This window comes from Triturus cristatus, chromosome 8 (genome assembly GCF_964204655.1).
Source record: "Triturus cristatus chromosome 8, aTriCri1.1, whole genome shotgun sequence".
NCBI lineage: Eukaryota > Metazoa > Chordata > Amphibia > Caudata > Salamandridae > Triturus > Triturus cristatus.
Genome location: NC_140591.1, coordinates 100,584,584 through 100,602,991, shown reverse-complemented (window position 1 = coordinate 100,602,991; position 18,408 = coordinate 100,584,584). Strand labels below are relative to the sequence as shown.

The window sequence follows — 18,408 nt, the reverse complement described above, 5'->3', positions numbered from 1 at the left end:
AGGATTATGAAGAAAGGCGAGGAGTTACACGGTGGATAATGGGGTGAGGGGGCTACACTGTGGATAATTGGTGCAGGTGAGGGGTTATACTGTGGATAATGGGGTAAGGGGTTACACTGTGGGTAATGGGGCGAGGGGTTATACTTTGGATAATGTGATAAAGGGTTACACTAGATAATGGGTCGACGCAAGGGGTTATACTGCAGATAATGGGGCAAGGTTTTACACTATGGATAATGGGGCAAGGCGAGGGGGTTACACTGGATAATGGGTCGACTCAAGGGGCTACACTGAATAATGGGTCGAGGCGAGGGTTTACACTATGGATAATGGGGCAATGCAAGGGGTTAAACTGTGGATAATGGGTCGAGCGAGGAGTTACACTGTATAATGAGGTGAGGGGTTTCACTGTGGATAATGGGGCGAGGCATTACACTTTGGATAATGGGGCAAGGCGAGGGGTTACACTGAATAACGGGGTGAGGGGTTACACTGTGGATAATGAAGCATGGGGTTACACTACGGATAAAAGGGCGAGAAGTTACACTATGGATAATAGGGTGAGGGCTTACAGTGGATAATGGGTCGATGCGAGGGGTTACACAGTGGATAATGGTTCGAAGCGAAGGTTTACACTCTGGCTAATGGGGCGAGGGGGTTACAATATGGATAATGGGTTCAGGCAAGACTTTACACTATGGATAATGTTGCAAGTTGAGGGGTTACACTGGATAATAGGTCTAGGTGAGGTTTTACACTGTGGCTAATGGGTTGAGGCGAGGGTTTACACTATGGATAATGGGGCGAGGAGTTGCACTGTGGATAAGGAGGCGAGGGGTTACACTGGATAATTGGTCGAGGCGAGGAGTTACACTGTAGATAGTGAGGCAAGTGGTTACACTGGATATTATGGGCGAGGAGTTACACTGTGGATTATGGGCGAGTGGTTACACTGTGGGTAATGGGCGAGTGGTTACACTGTGGATAATGGACCGAGGTGAGGGGTTACACAGTGGATAATGGGGCGAGGGGTTGCACTGTGGATAATGCTTTGAGCGGTTACACAGTGGGTAATGGGGCGAGGGGTTACACTGTAGCCAATGGGCAAGTGGTTACACAAGATACTGGGGTGAGTGGTTGCACTGTGGACAATGGGTCAATGCAAGGGTTTACACTATGGATAATGGGGCAAGGCATGGGGTTCCACTGTGGATAATAAGGCAATGTGAGGGTTACACTGTGGATTAGGGGGTAAGGCAAGGGGTTACACAGTGGATAATGGGGAGTAGTGTTCCCACTGTGGATAATGGGGCGACGGGTTACTCTGTGGATAATGGGATGAGGTGAGGGGTTACACTAGATAATGGGGCGAGGAGTTACACTATGGGTAATGGGGTGAGGGGGGGTTACACTGTGGATAATGGGGTGAGACTAGGGGTTATACAATGGATAGTGAGTCAAGGCGAGGGGTTACACTAAATGGGTCGAGGTGAGGGGTTGCACCGTGGATAATGGGGCGAGGGGGTTACACTGCGGATAATGGGCCGATGCGAGGGTTTATTCTATGGATAATGAGTCTAGGCGAGGGGTTGCACTGTGGATAATGGGTCGAGGCGAAGGGTTGCAATGTGGATAATGGGGCGAGGCAAGGGGTTACACTTTGGATAATGAGGAGAGGGGTTACACTGCGGATAATGGGGCGAGGCAAGGGTTAACACTATGGATAATGGGGCGAGGGGTTACACTGGATAATGGGTCGAGGCGAGGGGTTACACTGGATAATGGGTCGAGGTGAGGGGCTTCACTGTGGATAATTGGTTGAGGCAAGAGGTTACACTGGATACTGGGGCGAGGAGTTACACTATGGCTACTGGGGCGAGGGGTTACACTGTGGATTATGGATCGAGGCGAGGGGTTACACTGGTTAATAGGGCGAGGGCTTACACTGTGGATAATGGGTCGAAGCGAGGGTTTACACTATGGATAATGGGGCGAGGAGTTGCACTGTGGATAATGAGGCGAGGGGTTACACTGGATAATTGGTCGAGGCGAGAAGTTACACTGTGGATAGTGAGGCAAGTGGTTACACTGTGGATATTGTGGCGAGGAGTTACACTGTGGATTATGGGCGAGTGGTTACACTGTGGATAATGGGCGAGTGGTTACACTGTGGATAATGGACCGAGGTGAGGGGTTACACAGTGGATAATGGCGCGAGGGGTTGCACTGTGGATAATGCTTTGAGCGGTTACACAGTGCGTAATGGGGCGAGGGGTTACACTGTGGCTAATGGGCAAGTGGTTACACTGGATACTGGGGTGAGTGGTTGCACTGTGGACAATGGGGCAATGCAAGGGTTTACACTATGGATAATGGGGCAAGGCATGGGGTTCCACTGTGGATAATGAGGCAATGTGAGGGTTACACTGTGGATTAGGGGGTAAAGCAAGGGGTTACACAGTGGATAATGGGGAGTAGTGTTACCACTGTGGATAATGGGGCGACGGGTTACTCTGTGGATAATGGGATGAGGTGAGGGGTTACACTGGATAATGGGGCGAGGAGTTACACTATGGGTAATGGGGTGAGGGGGGTTACACTGTGGATAATGGGGTGAGACTAGGGGTTATACAATGGATAGTGAGTCAAGGCGAGGGGTTACACTAAATGGGTCGAGGTGAGGGGTTGCACCGTGGATAATGGGGCGAGGGGGTTACACTGCGGATAATGGGCCGATGCGAGGGTTTATTCTATGGATAATGAGTCTAGGCGAGGGGTTGCACTGTGGATAATGGGTCGAGGCGAAGGGTTGCAATGTGGATAATGGGGCGAGGCAAGGGGTTACACTTTGGATAATGAGGAGAGGGGTTACACTGCGGATAATGGGACGAGGCGAGGGTTAACACTATGGATAATGGGGCGAGGGGATACACTGGATAATGGGTAGAGGCGAGGGGTTACACTGGATAATGGGTCGAGGTGAGGGGCTTCACTGTGGATAATTGGTTGAGGCAAGAGGTTAGACTGGATACTGGGGCGAGGAGTTACACTGTGGCTACTGGGGCGAGGGGTTACACTGTGGATTATGGATCGAGGCGAGGGGTTAACTGGTTAATAGGGCGAGGGCTTACACTGTGGATAATGGGTCGATGCGAGGGGTTACACAGTGGATAATGGGGAAAAGCCAGTGGGTTACACTGGATAATGGGGCGAGGGGTTACACAGTGGATAATGGGTAGGGGGGTTAGACTGTGGATAATGGGGAGAAGCTAGGTGTTCCACTGGATAATGGGGAGAGAGGTTACACTGTGGCTAATGGGGAGAGGGGTTACACTGTGGATAATGGGGCGAGGGGTTACACTGTGGATAATGGGGTAAAGCGACGGGTTACACTGTGGATAAGGGGGTGAGGGGTTACACTGTGGATAATGGGTCAATGCGAGGGTTTACACTATGGATAATGGGCAAGGCAAGGGGCTGCACTGTGGATAATAGGTCAATGCGAGGGGTTACACTGGATAATTGGGCAATGTGAGGGTTACACTGTGGATTATGGGGTAAGGCAAGGGGTTACACCTATAATGGGGAGAAGGGTCCCCCGTGGATAGTGGGTGGAGGTGAGGGGTTAAACAGTGGATAATGGGGCATGGGTTTACACTGTGGATAATGGGGCGACGGGACACTGTGGATAATGGGGTGAGGTGAGGAGTTACACTGTGGGTATCGGTGTGAGGGCGGTTACACTGTGGATAATGGGGTGAGTCGAGGCGAGGGGTTACACTGAATAATGTGTCGAGGCGAGGGGTTACACTTTGAATAATGTGTTGAGGCAAGCAGTTACACAGTGAATAATGGGTTGAGGTGAGGGGCTTCACTGTGGATAATGAGGCGAGAGGTTGCACTGTGGATAATGGGTCGAGGTGAGGGGTTGCACTGTGGATAATGGGTTAAGGTGAGGAGTTACTCTTTGTATAATGGGGCGAGGGGTTACACTTTGGATAATGAGGCGAGGGGTTACACTGCAGATAATGGGCGACGGTGAGGGTTAACACTATGGATAATGGGGCGAGGCGTTACACTGGATAATGGGTCGAGGCGAGGGGTTACACTGGATAATGGGTCGAGGCGAGGGGTTACACTGGATAATGGGTCGAGGTGAGGGTTTACACTATGGATAATGGGGCAAGGGTGATGGGTTACTTTGTGGAAAATGGGGCGAGGCTATGGGTTACACTGTGGATAATGGGGCGAGGCGAATGGTTACACTGTGGATAATGGGGCGAGGATTTACACTGTGGATATTGGGACGAGGGTTTACACAGAGGATAATGGGTCAATGCGAGGGTTTACACTATGGATAATGGGCAAGGCAAGGGGCTGCACTGTGGATAATGGGTCGAGGCGAGGGGTTACAGTGTGGATAATGGCAATGTGAGGGTTACACTGTGGATTATGGGGTAAGGCAAGGGGCTACATAGTGGATAATGGGGAGAAGGGTCCCCCGTGGATAGAAGGTGGAGATGTTGGGTTATACTGTGGATGATGGGGCAAGGGTTTCCGCTGTGGCTAATGGGGCGACTGGTTACTCTGTTGATAATGGGGTTATGTGAGAGGTTACACTGTGGGTAATGGGGCGAGAGGGGGTTACACTGTGGATAATGGGGTGAGATGAGGGGTTGCACTATGGATAGTGAGTCGTGGGGTTACACAGCGAATAATGGGTCGAGGTGAGTGGTTGCACCGTGGATAAGGGGGCGAGGGGTTTCACAGCGGATAATGGTCCGATGCAAGGGTTTGCACTGTGGATAATGGGTCGAGGCGAGGGTTTGCACTGTGGATAATGGGTCGAGGCGAGGGTTTGCACTGTGGATAATGGGTCGAGGCGAGGGGTTGCACTGTGGATAATGGGTTGAGGGGAGGGGTTGCACTGTGGATAATGGGTCGAGGCGAGGGGTTGCACTGTGGGTAATGGGTCGAGTTGAGGGTTGCACTTTGGAAAATGGGGCGTGGCGAGGGGTTATACTTAGGATAATTAGGCAAGGGGTTACACTGCGGATAATGGGCTGAGGCGAGGGTTAACACTATGGATAATGGGTCAAGGCAAGGGGTTACACGGGATAATGGGTCGAGGCGAGGGGTTCTACTGGATAATGGGTCAAGGTGAGGGGCTACACTGAGGATAATGGGGTGAGGATTTAAACTGGATAATTGGGTGAAAGGTTACACTGTGCATAATGGGGTGAGGCAGGGTTACTCTGTGGATATTGGGACGAGGGGTTACACTGGATAATGGGTCAAACATTGGATAATCGGCGAGAGGTTACACAGTGGGTAATGGGGCGCGGGATTACACAGTGGGTAATGGGGCGAGGGATTACACAGTGGGTAATGGGGCGAGGGGTTACACTGTTGATAATGGGGCGAGGGGGTTACACTGTGGATAATGGGGCGAGGGGTTACACTATGGATAATGGGTCAATTCGAGGGTTTCCACTATGGATAATGGGGCAAGGCGAGGGGCTGCACTGTGGATAATTGGGCAATGTGAGGGTTACACTGGATTATGTGGTAAGGCAAGGGGTTACACTGTTGATAATCGGTCGAGGCTAGGGGTAACAATGGAAAACGGGGCAAGGCGAAAGGTTACACTGTGAATAATGGGGCGAGGAGTTACACTGTGGATACTGGAGCGAGGGGTTACACTCTGGATAATGGGGCAAGGCGAGGGTTTACACTGTGGATAATTGCTCGATGCATGGGGTTTACACAGTGTTTAATTAGGAAAACATGGGGTTACACTGTGGATAATGGGGCGAGGGGTTACACAATGGATAATGGGCAGGGCGAGGGGGTACACTTTAGATAATGGGTCGAGACGAGGGGTTACTCTGGATAATGGAGCGAGAGGATACACAGTAGGTAATTGGGTGAGGGGTTACAATCTGGGTAATGGGGCGAGGGGGTTACACTGGATAATGGGGCAAGGGGTTACACAGTGGGTAATGGAGCAAGGGGTTACACAGTGGGTAATGGGCAAGGGGTTACACTGGATAATGCGTCGAGACGAGGGGTTACACTGTGGATAATAGGTCACAGAGAGGGGTTACACTGTGGATAATGGGTCGAGGTGATGGGTTATAGTGAGCAAGGGTCCCACGTCTGGGCATACCCATCCCACTTAGGGTGAAAAGTATTACGCAAACAAATGATGAACGGAATGCTGAATAAATCATACATTCACCCCCAGTCAAGAGATCTGGGTTAAATCCATTGTTCTTTTGCTCACCATGTCACCCCAGTTTAGACCCAGCCATATGCAGATCAGTCTTGACCCTGTGCCTCATGGGAACAGTCCAGACGTAACTGCCAAGCCAGGTCCTTCCTGGACCGGAAACAAGCATCCTGGGACCGGTTTCTGGGTATTACCCTTCATCAGCCAGGCTAGCTTGAATCCAGTGGCAGAGTGAGCAAGGGACCCACGTATGGGCATACCCATCCCACTTAGGGTGAAAAGTGCTACGTAAACAAATGATGGACGGAATGTGAGGGTTACACTGTGGATTAGGGGGTAAAGCAAGGGGTTACACAGTGGATAATGGGGAGTAGTGTTACCACTGTGGATAATGGGGCGACGGGTTACTCTGTGGATAATGGGATGAGGTGAGGGGTTACACTGGATAATGGGGCGAGGAGTTACACTATGGGTAATGGGGTGAGGGGGGGTTACACTGTGGATAATGGGGTGAGACTAGGGGTTATACAATGGATAGTGAGTCAAGGCGAGGGGTTACACTAAATGGGTCGAGGTGAGGGGTTGCACCGTGGATAATGGGGCGAGGGGGTTACACTGCGGATAATGGGCCGATGCGAGGGTTTATTCTATGGATAATGAGTCTAGGCGAGGGGTTGCACTGTGGATAATGGGTCGAGGCGAAGGGTTGCAATGTGGATAATGGGGCGAGGCAAGGGGTTACACTTTGGATAATGAGGAGAGGGGTTACACTGCGGATAATGGGACGAGGCGAGGGTTAACACTATGGATAATGGGGCGAGGGGATACACTGGATAATGGGTAGAGGCGAGGGGTTACACTGGATAATGGGTCGAGGTGAGGGGCTTCACTGTGGATAATTGGTTGAGGCAAGAGGTTAGACTGGATACTGGGGCGAGGAGTTACACTGTGGCTACTGGGGCGAGGGGTTACACTGTGGATTATGGATCGAGGCGAGGGGTTAACTGGTTAATAGGGCGAGGGCTTACACTGTGGATAATGGGTCGATGCGAGGGGTTACACAGTGGATAATGGGGAAAAGCCAGTGGGTTACACTGGATAATGGGGCGAGGGGTTACACAGTGGATAATGGGTAGGGGGGTTAGACTGTGGATAATGGGGAGAAGCTAGGTGTTCCACTGGATAATGGGGAGAGAGGTTACACTGTGGCTAATGGGGAGAGGGGTTACACTGTGGATAATGGGGCGAGGGGTTACACTGTGGATAATGGGGTAAAGCGACGGGTTACACTGTGGATAAGGGGGTGAGGGGTTACACTGTGGATAATGGGTCAATGCGAGGGTTTACACTATGGATAATGGGCAAGGCAAGGGGCTGCACTGTGGATAATAGGTCAATGCGAGGGGTTACACTGGATAATTGGGCAATGTGAGGGTTACACTGTGGATTATGGGGTAAGGCAAGGGGTTACACCTATAATGGGGAGAAGGGTCCCCCGTGGATAGTGGGTGGAGGTGAGGGGTTAAACAGTGGATAATGGGGCATGGGTTTACACTGTGGATAATGGGGCGACGGGACACTGTGGATAATGGGGTGAGGTGAGGAGTTACACTGTGGGTATCGGTGTGAGGGCGGTTACACTGTGGATAATGGGGTGAGTCGAGGCGAGGGGTTACACTGAATAATGTGTCGAGGCGAGGGGTTACACTTTGAATAATGTGTTGAGGCAAGCAGTTACACAGTGAATAATGGGTTGAGGTGAGGGGCTTCACTGTGGATAATGAGGCGAGAGGTTGCACTGTGGATAATGGGTCGAGGTGAGGGGTTGCACTGTGGATAATGGGTTAAGGTGAGGAGTTACTCTTTGTATAATGGGGCGAGGGGTTACACTTTGGATAATGAGGCGAGGGGTTACACTGCAGATAATGGGCGACGGTGAGGGTTAACACTATGGATAATGGGGCGAGGCGTTACACTGGATAATGGGTCGAGGCGAGGGGTTACACTGGATAATGGGTCGAGGCGAGGGGTTACACTGGATAATGGGTCGAGGTGAGGGTTTACACTATGGATAATGGGGCAAGGGTGATGGGTTACTTTGTGGAAAATGGGGCGAGGCTATGGGTTACACTGTGGATAATGGGGCGAGGCGAATGGTTACACTGTGGATAATGGGGCGAGGATTTACACTGTGGATATTGGGACGAGGGTTTACACAGAGGATAATGGGTCAATGCGAGGGTTTACACTATGGATAATGGGCAAGGCAAGGGGCTGCACTGTGGATAATGGGTCGAGGCGAGGGGTTACAGTGTGGATAATGGCAATGTGAGGGTTACACTGTGGATTATGGGGTAAGGCAAGGGGCTACATAGTGGATAATGGGGAGAAGGGTCCCCCGTGGATAGAAGGTGGAGATGTTGGGTTATACTGTGGATGATGGGGCAAGGGTTTCCGCTGTGGCTAATGGGGCGACTGGTTACTCTGTTGATAATGGGGTTATGTGAGAGGTTACACTGTGGGTAATGGGGCGAGAGGGGGTTACACTGTGGATAATGGGGTGAGATGAGGGGTTGCACTATGGATAGTGAGTCGTGGGGTTACACAGCGAATAATGGGTCGAGGTGAGTGGTTGCACCGTGGATAAGGGGGCGAGGGGTTTCACAGCGGATAATGGGCCGATGCAAGGGTTTGCACTGTGGATAATGGGTCGAGGCGAGGGTTTGCACTGTGGATAATGGGTCGAGGCGAGGGTTTGCACTGTGGATAATGGGTCGAGGCGAGGGGTTGCACTGTGGATAATGGGTTGAGGGGAGGGGTTGCACTGTGGATAATGGGTCGAGGCGAGGGGTTGCACTGTGGGTAATGGGTCGAGTTGAGGGTTGCACTTTGGAAAATGGGGCGTGGCGAGGGGTTATACTTAGGATAATTAGGCAAGGGGTTACACTGCGGATAATGGGCTGAGGCGAGGGTTAACACTATGGATAATGGGTCAAGGCAAGGGGTTACACGGGATAATGGGTCGAGGCGAGGGGTTCTACTGGATAATGGGTCAAGGTGAGGGGCTACACTGAGGATAATGGGGTGAGGATTTAAACTGGATAATTGGGTGAAAGGTTACACTGTGCATAATGGGGTGAGGCAGGGTTACTCTGTGGATATTGGGACGAGGGGTTACACTGGATAATGGGTCAAACATTGGATAATCGGCGAGAGGTTACACAGTGGGTAATGGGGCGCGGGATTACACAGTGGGTAATGGGGCGAGGGATTACACAGTGGGTAATGGGGCGAGGGGTTACACTGTTGATAATGGGGCGAGGGGGTTACACTGTGGATAATGGGGCGAGGGGTTACACTATGGATAATGGGTCAATTCGAGGGTTTCCACTATGGATAATGGGGCAAGGCGAGGGGCTGCACTGTGGATAATTGGGCAATGTGAGGGTTACACTGGATTATGTGGTAAGGCAAGGGGTTACACTGTTGATAATCGGTCGAGGCTAGGGGTAACAATGGAAAACGGGGCAAGGCGAAAGGTTACACTGTGAATAATGGGGCGAGGAGTTACACTGTGGATACTGGAGCGAGGGGTTACACTCTGGATAATGGGGCAAGGCGAGGGTTTACACTGTGGATAATTGCTCGATGCATGGGGTTTACACAGTGTTTAATTAGGAAAACATGGGGTTACACTGTGGATAATGGGGCGAGGGGTTACACAATGGATAATGGGCAGGGCGAGGGGGTACACTTTAGATAATGGGTCGAGACGAGGGGTTACTCTGGATAATGGAGCGAGAGGATACACAGTAGGTAATTGGGTGAGGGGTTACAATCTGGGTAATGGGGCGAGGGGGTTACACTGGATAATGGGGCAAGGGGTTACACAGTGGGTAATGGAGCAAGGGGTTACACAGTGGGTAATGGGCAAGGGGTTACACTGGATAATGCGTCGAGACGAGGGGTTACACTGTGGATAATAGGTCACAGAGAGGGGTTACACTGTGGATAATGGGTCGAGGTGATGGGTTATAGTGAGCAAGGGTCCCACGTCTGGGCATACCCATCCCACTTAGGGTGAAAAGTATTACGCAAACAAATGATGAACGGAATGCTGAATAAATCATACATTCACCCCCAGTCAAGAGATCTGGGTTAAATCCATTGTTCTTTTGCTCACCATGTCACCCCAGTTTAGACCCAGCCATATGCAGATCAGTCTTGACCCTGTGCCTCATGGGAACAGTCCAGACGTAACTGCCAAGCCAGGTCCTTCCTGGACCGGAAACAAGCATCCTGGGACCGGTTTCTGGGTATTACCCTTCATCAGCCAGGCTAGCTTGAATCCAGTGGCAGAGTGAGCAAGGGACCCACGTATGGGCATACCCATCCCACTTAGGGTGAAAAGTGCTACGTAAACAAATGATGGACGGAATGCTGAATAAATAATACATTCACTCCCATCAAGAGATCTGGGTTAAATCCATCGTTCTTTTGCTCACCATGCCACCTCAGTTTCGACCCAGCCATATGCAAATGGCGGCCCATCCAGACCCAACATTAGCATGGCATGAGGAATGCTAAACTCCAGGCACGCCTACGCCCACTAAGCCACCCCTATAGTGCCCGCCACTTTTTTAGCCCCTTTCTCGGCATACTGAGGCAGACGGTGTTTCCTCAGTAGCCCTCTGGTGCCTAGCTGCCTGTACCGCCTGGGTACCTGTGCACGGCTCTTGGGGTGCCTGTATTCCTAGCTGGGTCTCCACTCTGCCCGGGTAATATTGGCAGCCGTCAGCTCTGACTTAAGGTTTCCACCCCGAATTATACGCATCGTTGTCCCGTCAGTTTATTTACAGCAGAAACATGTATTGCAATTAAGACTTACAAGTGAACAAAAATCAGCAAAACGGTCCTAGCACCTACTGAGGCAGTGAGACGACCCCCAAATATTCGTCTAGTGCTTATGCAGTTAGGCGCTATAATATGGCGGCTAATGAACCGTGTTAGTCCATGGAGAAAGATCACAAACTCAGAAGTTCTGAGCTCTTTTCCTGGAGTTGATTCTAGTTCTGAACAAAGCCGATTCCCACACTTGAAGGTCACTGGAATGTGGTAGCCATGCAGAAGTGACACGGTTTGTGTGAGGGCTCTGAGCCATCTTTCCTTTCTCGTTGTTTTTTGCTGCCCAGGGTTCAAGTCTGGTTAGTTCGTTTGGCCTGAGCCAAGTCTGCAGCACCCAGGACAAACCAGACAACCCTGCAGCCGGAACTGGCCCGGTGCCTCTAGTCCATGTTCGTTCCGGGAAGTTACCAGACACTGGCCAGGGACCGGCCTTGACTCCAGCTGATCCCAAAGTATTTTCCGATGCAAAAGGGTTCCCGGAAGTGGATTTGTGGTTGGCACCAATTGATATTAAAGTATTTAAGGTGCCCGATCAAGCGGGTGTTCGTTGCTGTGGTGGCGCCCTCTGGGTTGTTCAGCATTGCGCTCTATTTACAGCATAGGGAAAAAGTGGCACACATTATCTCAAATAATTCATTAACTCCAAGTCTCTGAGGCTAAATCTTGGGTCTATTTTTCCTGCATCACGTTTTCTGTACTTTACTGCGTGTGAGAGTCTGACCAGATCTTTAAACAACAGTACCTAACCTACTGGGGTTTCGATTCCTGAGCTTTACTAATAACATGCGTATTTGTAAAGCTCACGTTCACCCCCAATGGGGCATCTTGTTTCTGAATAACAGATGTTTTTTGTTACCCAACTCAATGGTACTCATTTCATCGACCTCAGACCAGGCTAATGTGAGAGTCTGACCAGATCTTTAAACAACAGGGGGCTCTGTTTCTGGCCCGCCCAGATCTTTAGACCACAGTACCTAACCTGGGGGTTCTGTTCCTGTGCTTCGACGCAGGTAACACGCTCCTTGCCCCCTCTAGTGCTCAGACACATAACCCCAGCTGTGACTGGCAAGTCACAGATGAAATCTTTGGGATTAACTTTCGCCCTTGCCACGTCCGGGCCGCGGCTACTCTCCCGACGCTTCTTGTGATCTTCGGGCATTTGCTGGCTGCACCGGTGACTCACTTGAACCGCGTGCAGTTCCTTCTGACTAGAAACATTTAGTCTATCGACTGGAGAGTACCCCGGCTCCAGAAGCGGCTGCCCCCTCTCGCGCCTCGCCGAGTGATGCCTCTTTCATCGCGCGCTGCCTGATTTCTCCCGGGGCCGAGGCCCGCGTGCGCAGAGCTGCTGGATGTAAACGCGCGCGCTGACCCTGGCAATGCATAGATTACCCGGAGGTGCTGGAGAGAGCTGCTCTGCATGCCAATGTCCATAGGATGCATTATTTACTGATATAGAGGCCGGGGCTTCAATATCAGAAATGTAACTATTGCAGAAGGATTGCCTTGCCCAGTCCAGATCAGTTCTGTAACCTCTCCGCCCACCTTTACCCGCAGTGGCTGACCACAGCCTCCTGCCTACACTCCATAGATCTTCTGTAAACAGTCTCTTTTAGCCATCACACACCCGCTTCGGCACTAGGCAACCCCTCTTGAGATAGCACAGGGTGAAATAAATGAATAAATCAACAGGCATCCAGAGGGTTCTGGACGGTTTTGTAACATTCTGCGCTTCGAGGGGACTTGAGATCAATCTAGAGAAGACGAAGTATATGATCTTCGGTCCACCAAAACGCACCCGTCCCTGCCCACTCTTGAATGGCACCCCGCTAGAAAGGGTTAGAACTTTTGTTTATCTGGGTGTTACCCTGACTGAAGATTTCAGCTGGGGCCCCCAGGTAGTCAAATCTGCCCTGAGGCTCACACAGATAGCGGGTGGCATTAACAAGTTCCATAGGAAAACACAATTCAAGCCAGTCTCGCCAGCTCTTGAAATGTACAGGGTTCAAGCTAGACCTGCCGCTTTATACGGCGCAGAACTCTGGGGTCATACTCGCGTATCGACCCTTTCTAAGGTTGAACATACATTCACTAGAAACCTGTTAGGGCTTCCCCAGAGCACACCGCTTACACAATTGAGACTAGACTTGGATCTAGAGCCCATCTCTGAACTTTTATCGAGTCGACCCCTTCTGTATTGGAGAAGGCTATGGACAGTGCCCGAGCTCGATGATTATAGAGCTGAATTTTCAGCAATTTGGGACCAATTAAAGACTAAAAATATACCTTGGCTATCTCATATCAAAGCTGTAGCATATCAGATAGGCCTGCCACGATTATGGGAGACCCCTGGGGAAAGTTGTAAAGCGGTCCAGAAAGTGGAACTGCTAGCCCTACTTAGACAGCACAACCTAGCTCTGTTATACCGTTCACAGTCCATGGGCAGGTTGACTATAGACTTTTTACAAGTGAAATTGGCACCCAGTAGGGAGGAGTTTTTAGACTTGATCCAGCCCCCTATGGCAAAAAAGCTATATATCCAGTTAAGGTATGGTTGCCTTCCAATTGGGGAACTGACCTGCAAATGGGCAGGGAGAGGTGAGGGGGCTTGCCCTGGTTGCAACGAATCTAAAGAAGACCTAGCCCATATTTTATTTTTTTGTCCCGCCTATAAGGAAATACGTAGATCTTGGATTGTGCCACTGTGTAGAAATCTGGGTCTAAAACAATGTGCGCAAGCATGCAGGATATTACGTTATGATACTTCACCACCTATTGTGTTCACTGTTTCCCGTTTCTTATATGGTATGTGGCGTAGGAGGTCTGCCCTGATTAACTGACTGTAAAATCTGATTGTTCTTAATAATGATGTACAAAAACTGTGTATCATCTCATCTTTGATAACTTCTGTTTAATAACTTTTTATCTTGTATGCATAATTATTTATGTTTTATCTTGTATGTACATATTTTATCTGTGCTTTTATGGTCATTGACCGAAATAAAGCTATCAAAGGACTTGGAAAATGCTGAAATAAATGTGAGTGGCGTTGGTTCCTGTTACTACTGCAAAGGGGATGGTTTCCCCTTGTAAATTCTGCCCATGTTCCGTAGGAGCGCCACTGTGTAATGCTTCCTAGGCCAGTTTTTAGGTCAAAGCCTCCCAGACAGTGGAGCTGCCTGGTTTGCTAAAGACATCTTTGGGAGATTTAGAAAGTTGGCCTAGGAATACATCCCTCTTGTTGCTTACCATTGGATTTGTGGTTTGTAACTCCCATTTTCTGCCTTTCTATTTGCTGGCTTTAGTTGCTGTAGTCTGTCCACCTTAAGTTTGTCCCCCCCCCCCCCATTGTCCAACACGTGTTTAGTGTATTCTTCCACAAACTCACCTTCTGTAAACAGGTCTTTAAATCCTGTTCTTATCTTGTCACATTTGCTGAGCATTCAAAGACAGAGGTCAATTGTCAAGCTCTCTCTTCCAAGGGAACTTGGTGTTTACTTTTCTTTCTCAGAGTTCAACGTGAGAGAATTTATGTGACAATCCTTCTGAGTTTCCAAGACAAGGATGTTTTTTTTCTAGCAAAGTACAACAAAATATATACTGTGTTGATGTTTCAGAATATAGCAAAACCAAAGGGGATTATGGACGGAGTGTTGAACATTGCAAGCACTCACCCCCAGTCAACTGATCTGGGTTTAATCCATCATCATTCTTTAGCTCACTCCGCCACCCCAGTTCAGACATGGCCATATGCAAATCAGTCTGACACTGTGCCTCATGGGAACAGTCCAGCCCCAACTGCCAAGCCATGTCGTCCCTTGACCGGAAACAAGCTCAGGTCCAGGGAAGACCTGGCTTGGCAGTTCACAACTCTACTCCAAAACTACCCCACTCCCTCCAATCTACCCACTGCAATCTACTACACTCCACTCAAATCTAACCCACTCCATCCACTCTAATCTACCCCTCACCTATCTACTCCACTCTAATCTACCCCTATCTACTCTACTCCTGCCTACTTTACTCTGTCAATATACCCAACTCACCCCACTGTAATCTACCTCACCCCACTGTACCCCACTCAAATCCGACCCACTCCACTCTACCACACTCCGCTCCAAACTACCCCACTCCATTCTACCACACTAGATTCCAATCTACCTTACTGTAATCCACCCAGTTTACCCCACTCCACCCTCATCTACCGCACCGCACTGCACTCCAATCTAACCTACTACACTCTTCCACAATCTCTCACTCCACTCCAAATCTCGACCCCAATCCATCCAACTCCACTCCAATCCACTCACTCTACCCACTCCACTTTGCCCCAATCAACCAGACTCCATTTCATGCTACCCAGTATACCCCACCCTACTCCACTCCAATCTACCACATGCCACCCAGATCTATCCCACTACAATCTAACCCACTCCACCCCAGTCCTCCCATTTCCATCCCACTCCAATCTACCCCACCCCCCACAACAAACTACCTTACTTCAATCTACCCCATCCCAATCTACACCACACTGTATCCAGCTCCACTCTAATCCACTAAATCCACCCCACTCCAGTCTACTCCACTCTACCCTGATCTACTCAAACTACACTCCACCCCATTTTGTCCCACTCCACCCCATTCTGTCCCACTCCACCCCATTTTGTCCCACTGCACCCCAATTTGTCCCACTCCACCCTATTGTACCCCCCAATCTACTCCACCTCACCCCAATCTACCTCACTTGCCCACTCCAATCTACCTCTCTCTACCCAGATCTATCCCGCTACAATCTAACCCACTCCACCCCAGTCCTCCCATTTCCATCCCACTCCACCCCACGTCCCACAACAAACTACCTTACTTCAATCTACCCCATCCAAATCAACACCACACCACTGTATCCAGCTCCACTCTAATCCACTCAATCTACCCCACTCCAGTCTATTCCAATCTACCCTGATCTACCCAAACTCCACTCCACCCTGTCCCACAGCACCCCATTTTGTCCCACTGCACCCCATGTTATCCCACTCCACCCTATTGTACCCCCACCCAATCTACTCCACTTCACCCCAATCTACCTCACTCTACCCCATACCAATCTAGCCCACACCATCCCAATTTAGTCCACACCGGTCTACCCACTCCCCAATATACCCCATTCAACCCCACTCTTTTTCATTCTACCCTACTATAACCTACCCAACTCCACTCCAGTCTACCCTACTCCACTCCAGTCTACCCTACTCCACTCCAGTCTACCCCAATCCACCCTACTGCACTCTCTCCAATCTACCCCACTCCACTCCAATCTACCCCAGTGTATCCCATTCCACTGTACCCCAGTCTACCCCACTCCCCTCCACCCCGATCAACCCCACTCCAATCTATTGCACTGCAGTCCACCACACCCCACCCCAATGTACCCCACCCCAATTCAATCAACCCTACTTCAATCTACCACACTAATCTACCCAACTCCCCCACTCCAATCTACCCCACTACACCTGCACTCCAATCCACCCCCCTCCATTTTACCCCATTCCACCCCACCCCACTAACTTTGAGCCAAGATGAACATCAGCTGCACTGTTGTGCATAATGGCTAAAACTCATTGCCAAAGCCAACCGGTCTCGCATAGGCGAGGCCTGTTGGCTTTGCCAATACCGGTTATGTATGCATGCAGGCTTCCTTCCTCACATAACCCCCTGCCTTTCGCTGGGTTCTTTGGTTTTGCTCCTTCTTTGGGTAACTTTTATTAAAATACCCTCTTGTTTTAATTTCACCATTCACCCTGCTGCCACTGGTCTTCCTCAAGGATGATTGTGGTGTGCGAGGAGGCGTCCCGGCAGGAAGCAGGTCTGATTTACTCCCGGGTAGCCGCTACCTGGATTGCCTCATTCGCTCACATTACAATCTACATTTTCTTTGCTTTCCCGTCCAACATAGCTAAACGTGCCTTACAACTCACTGATAAGAGAAGAGTATGGCTTGTAAATGCCTGCTCCCCTAAAGCAGTAATACGTGCATGATACTTAAAAAGGCAGTTGGGGGAATTATTTTGCTAATATACTGGTGATGTTTCCACATTCTTTGCAACGAGTTTTACACATTAAAACCAAGGTGTGCAATGTGGTTTCAACGGGATTGATGAATGCCAGTCCTCCAGGGTAAATTTGTATACAATAAATTTAATTGGGAGACATGCTCATAGTCCATCATGGATCTGACCCTTGCAGGCATACACTGGAAGCAGTGCTTAATTTGAGCCGATGGTTTCCAGTGCTAGTCACCAGCACTCTATTGTCAACACCGGCACACATGACTGCCTGCCACATGGTGGCGCTGTTTGCCTAATTTTTTAGTAGCACAACCACTATTGTTAAATAATTCAATATACATTAAAATCATTAATACCTCTTGCTCGGCTCCACCTCCTCCGCCTGGGACGACTCCTGGTGGCTGGCCACGCTGGGAGCTGCACCAAAACCCACCAACCACGCACGCATCCTGGGGTTCATCCTGGACTCAACACTATCTATGACCCAGCAAGTCAACGCTGTCTCCTCCTCCTCCTGCTTCAACACCCTCCGCATGCTCCGCAAGATCTACACATGGATCCCCACCGGAACCAGGACGGTCACCCAAGCCCTCGTCAGCAGCAGGCTGGACTACAGCAACGCCCTCTACGCGGGAACCATGGGCAAACTCCAGAAAACACTGCAACGCATACAGAACGCCTCTGCACGCCTCTGCCTCGACATCCACAGCCACATCACTGCCCACCTGAGAGACCTGCACTGGCTCCCTGTCAACAAGAGGATCACCTTCAAGCTCCTCACCCACGCTCACACAAAGCACTCCACAAGACCGGACCAGCATACCTCAACCACCGCCTCACCTTCTACACCCTGAACCGCCAGCTTCGCTCCGCTGACCTCGTCACCGTCCCACGTATCCACCGAAAGACCACCGGCGGCAGATCATTCTCCCACCTCGCCACCAAGACATGGAACACCCTCCCTACCCACCTGCGACAGACCCAAGACCTTCTGACCTTCAGAAGACTTCTCAAGACCTGGCTGTTCGATCAGTAGCAGCACTCCCCCCGCCCCCCCGCCCTCTTTTCAAGCGCCTGAGTAGTGCGCTCTAGAAATGCTATGATTGATTGTCACCCAAAGCTATAAGAATAGCTTGGGCATCAGGTATTAGTCGTTTTTAATGTATATTTAACGTCTTAATTCTCACACTTGTAGGATTGTGATGG

The 18,408-nt window shown here is 50.3% G+C and overlaps 1 protein-coding gene across 1 annotated transcript in view; it reads left to right on the top strand.

Annotated features, from left to right (window-relative positions):
• ILDR1 (immunoglobulin like domain containing receptor 1) overlaps window positions 1-18,408 on the top strand; it is a 223,661-nt gene that overhangs the window by 139,690 nt on the left and 65,563 nt on the right. The window lies entirely within an intron of this gene.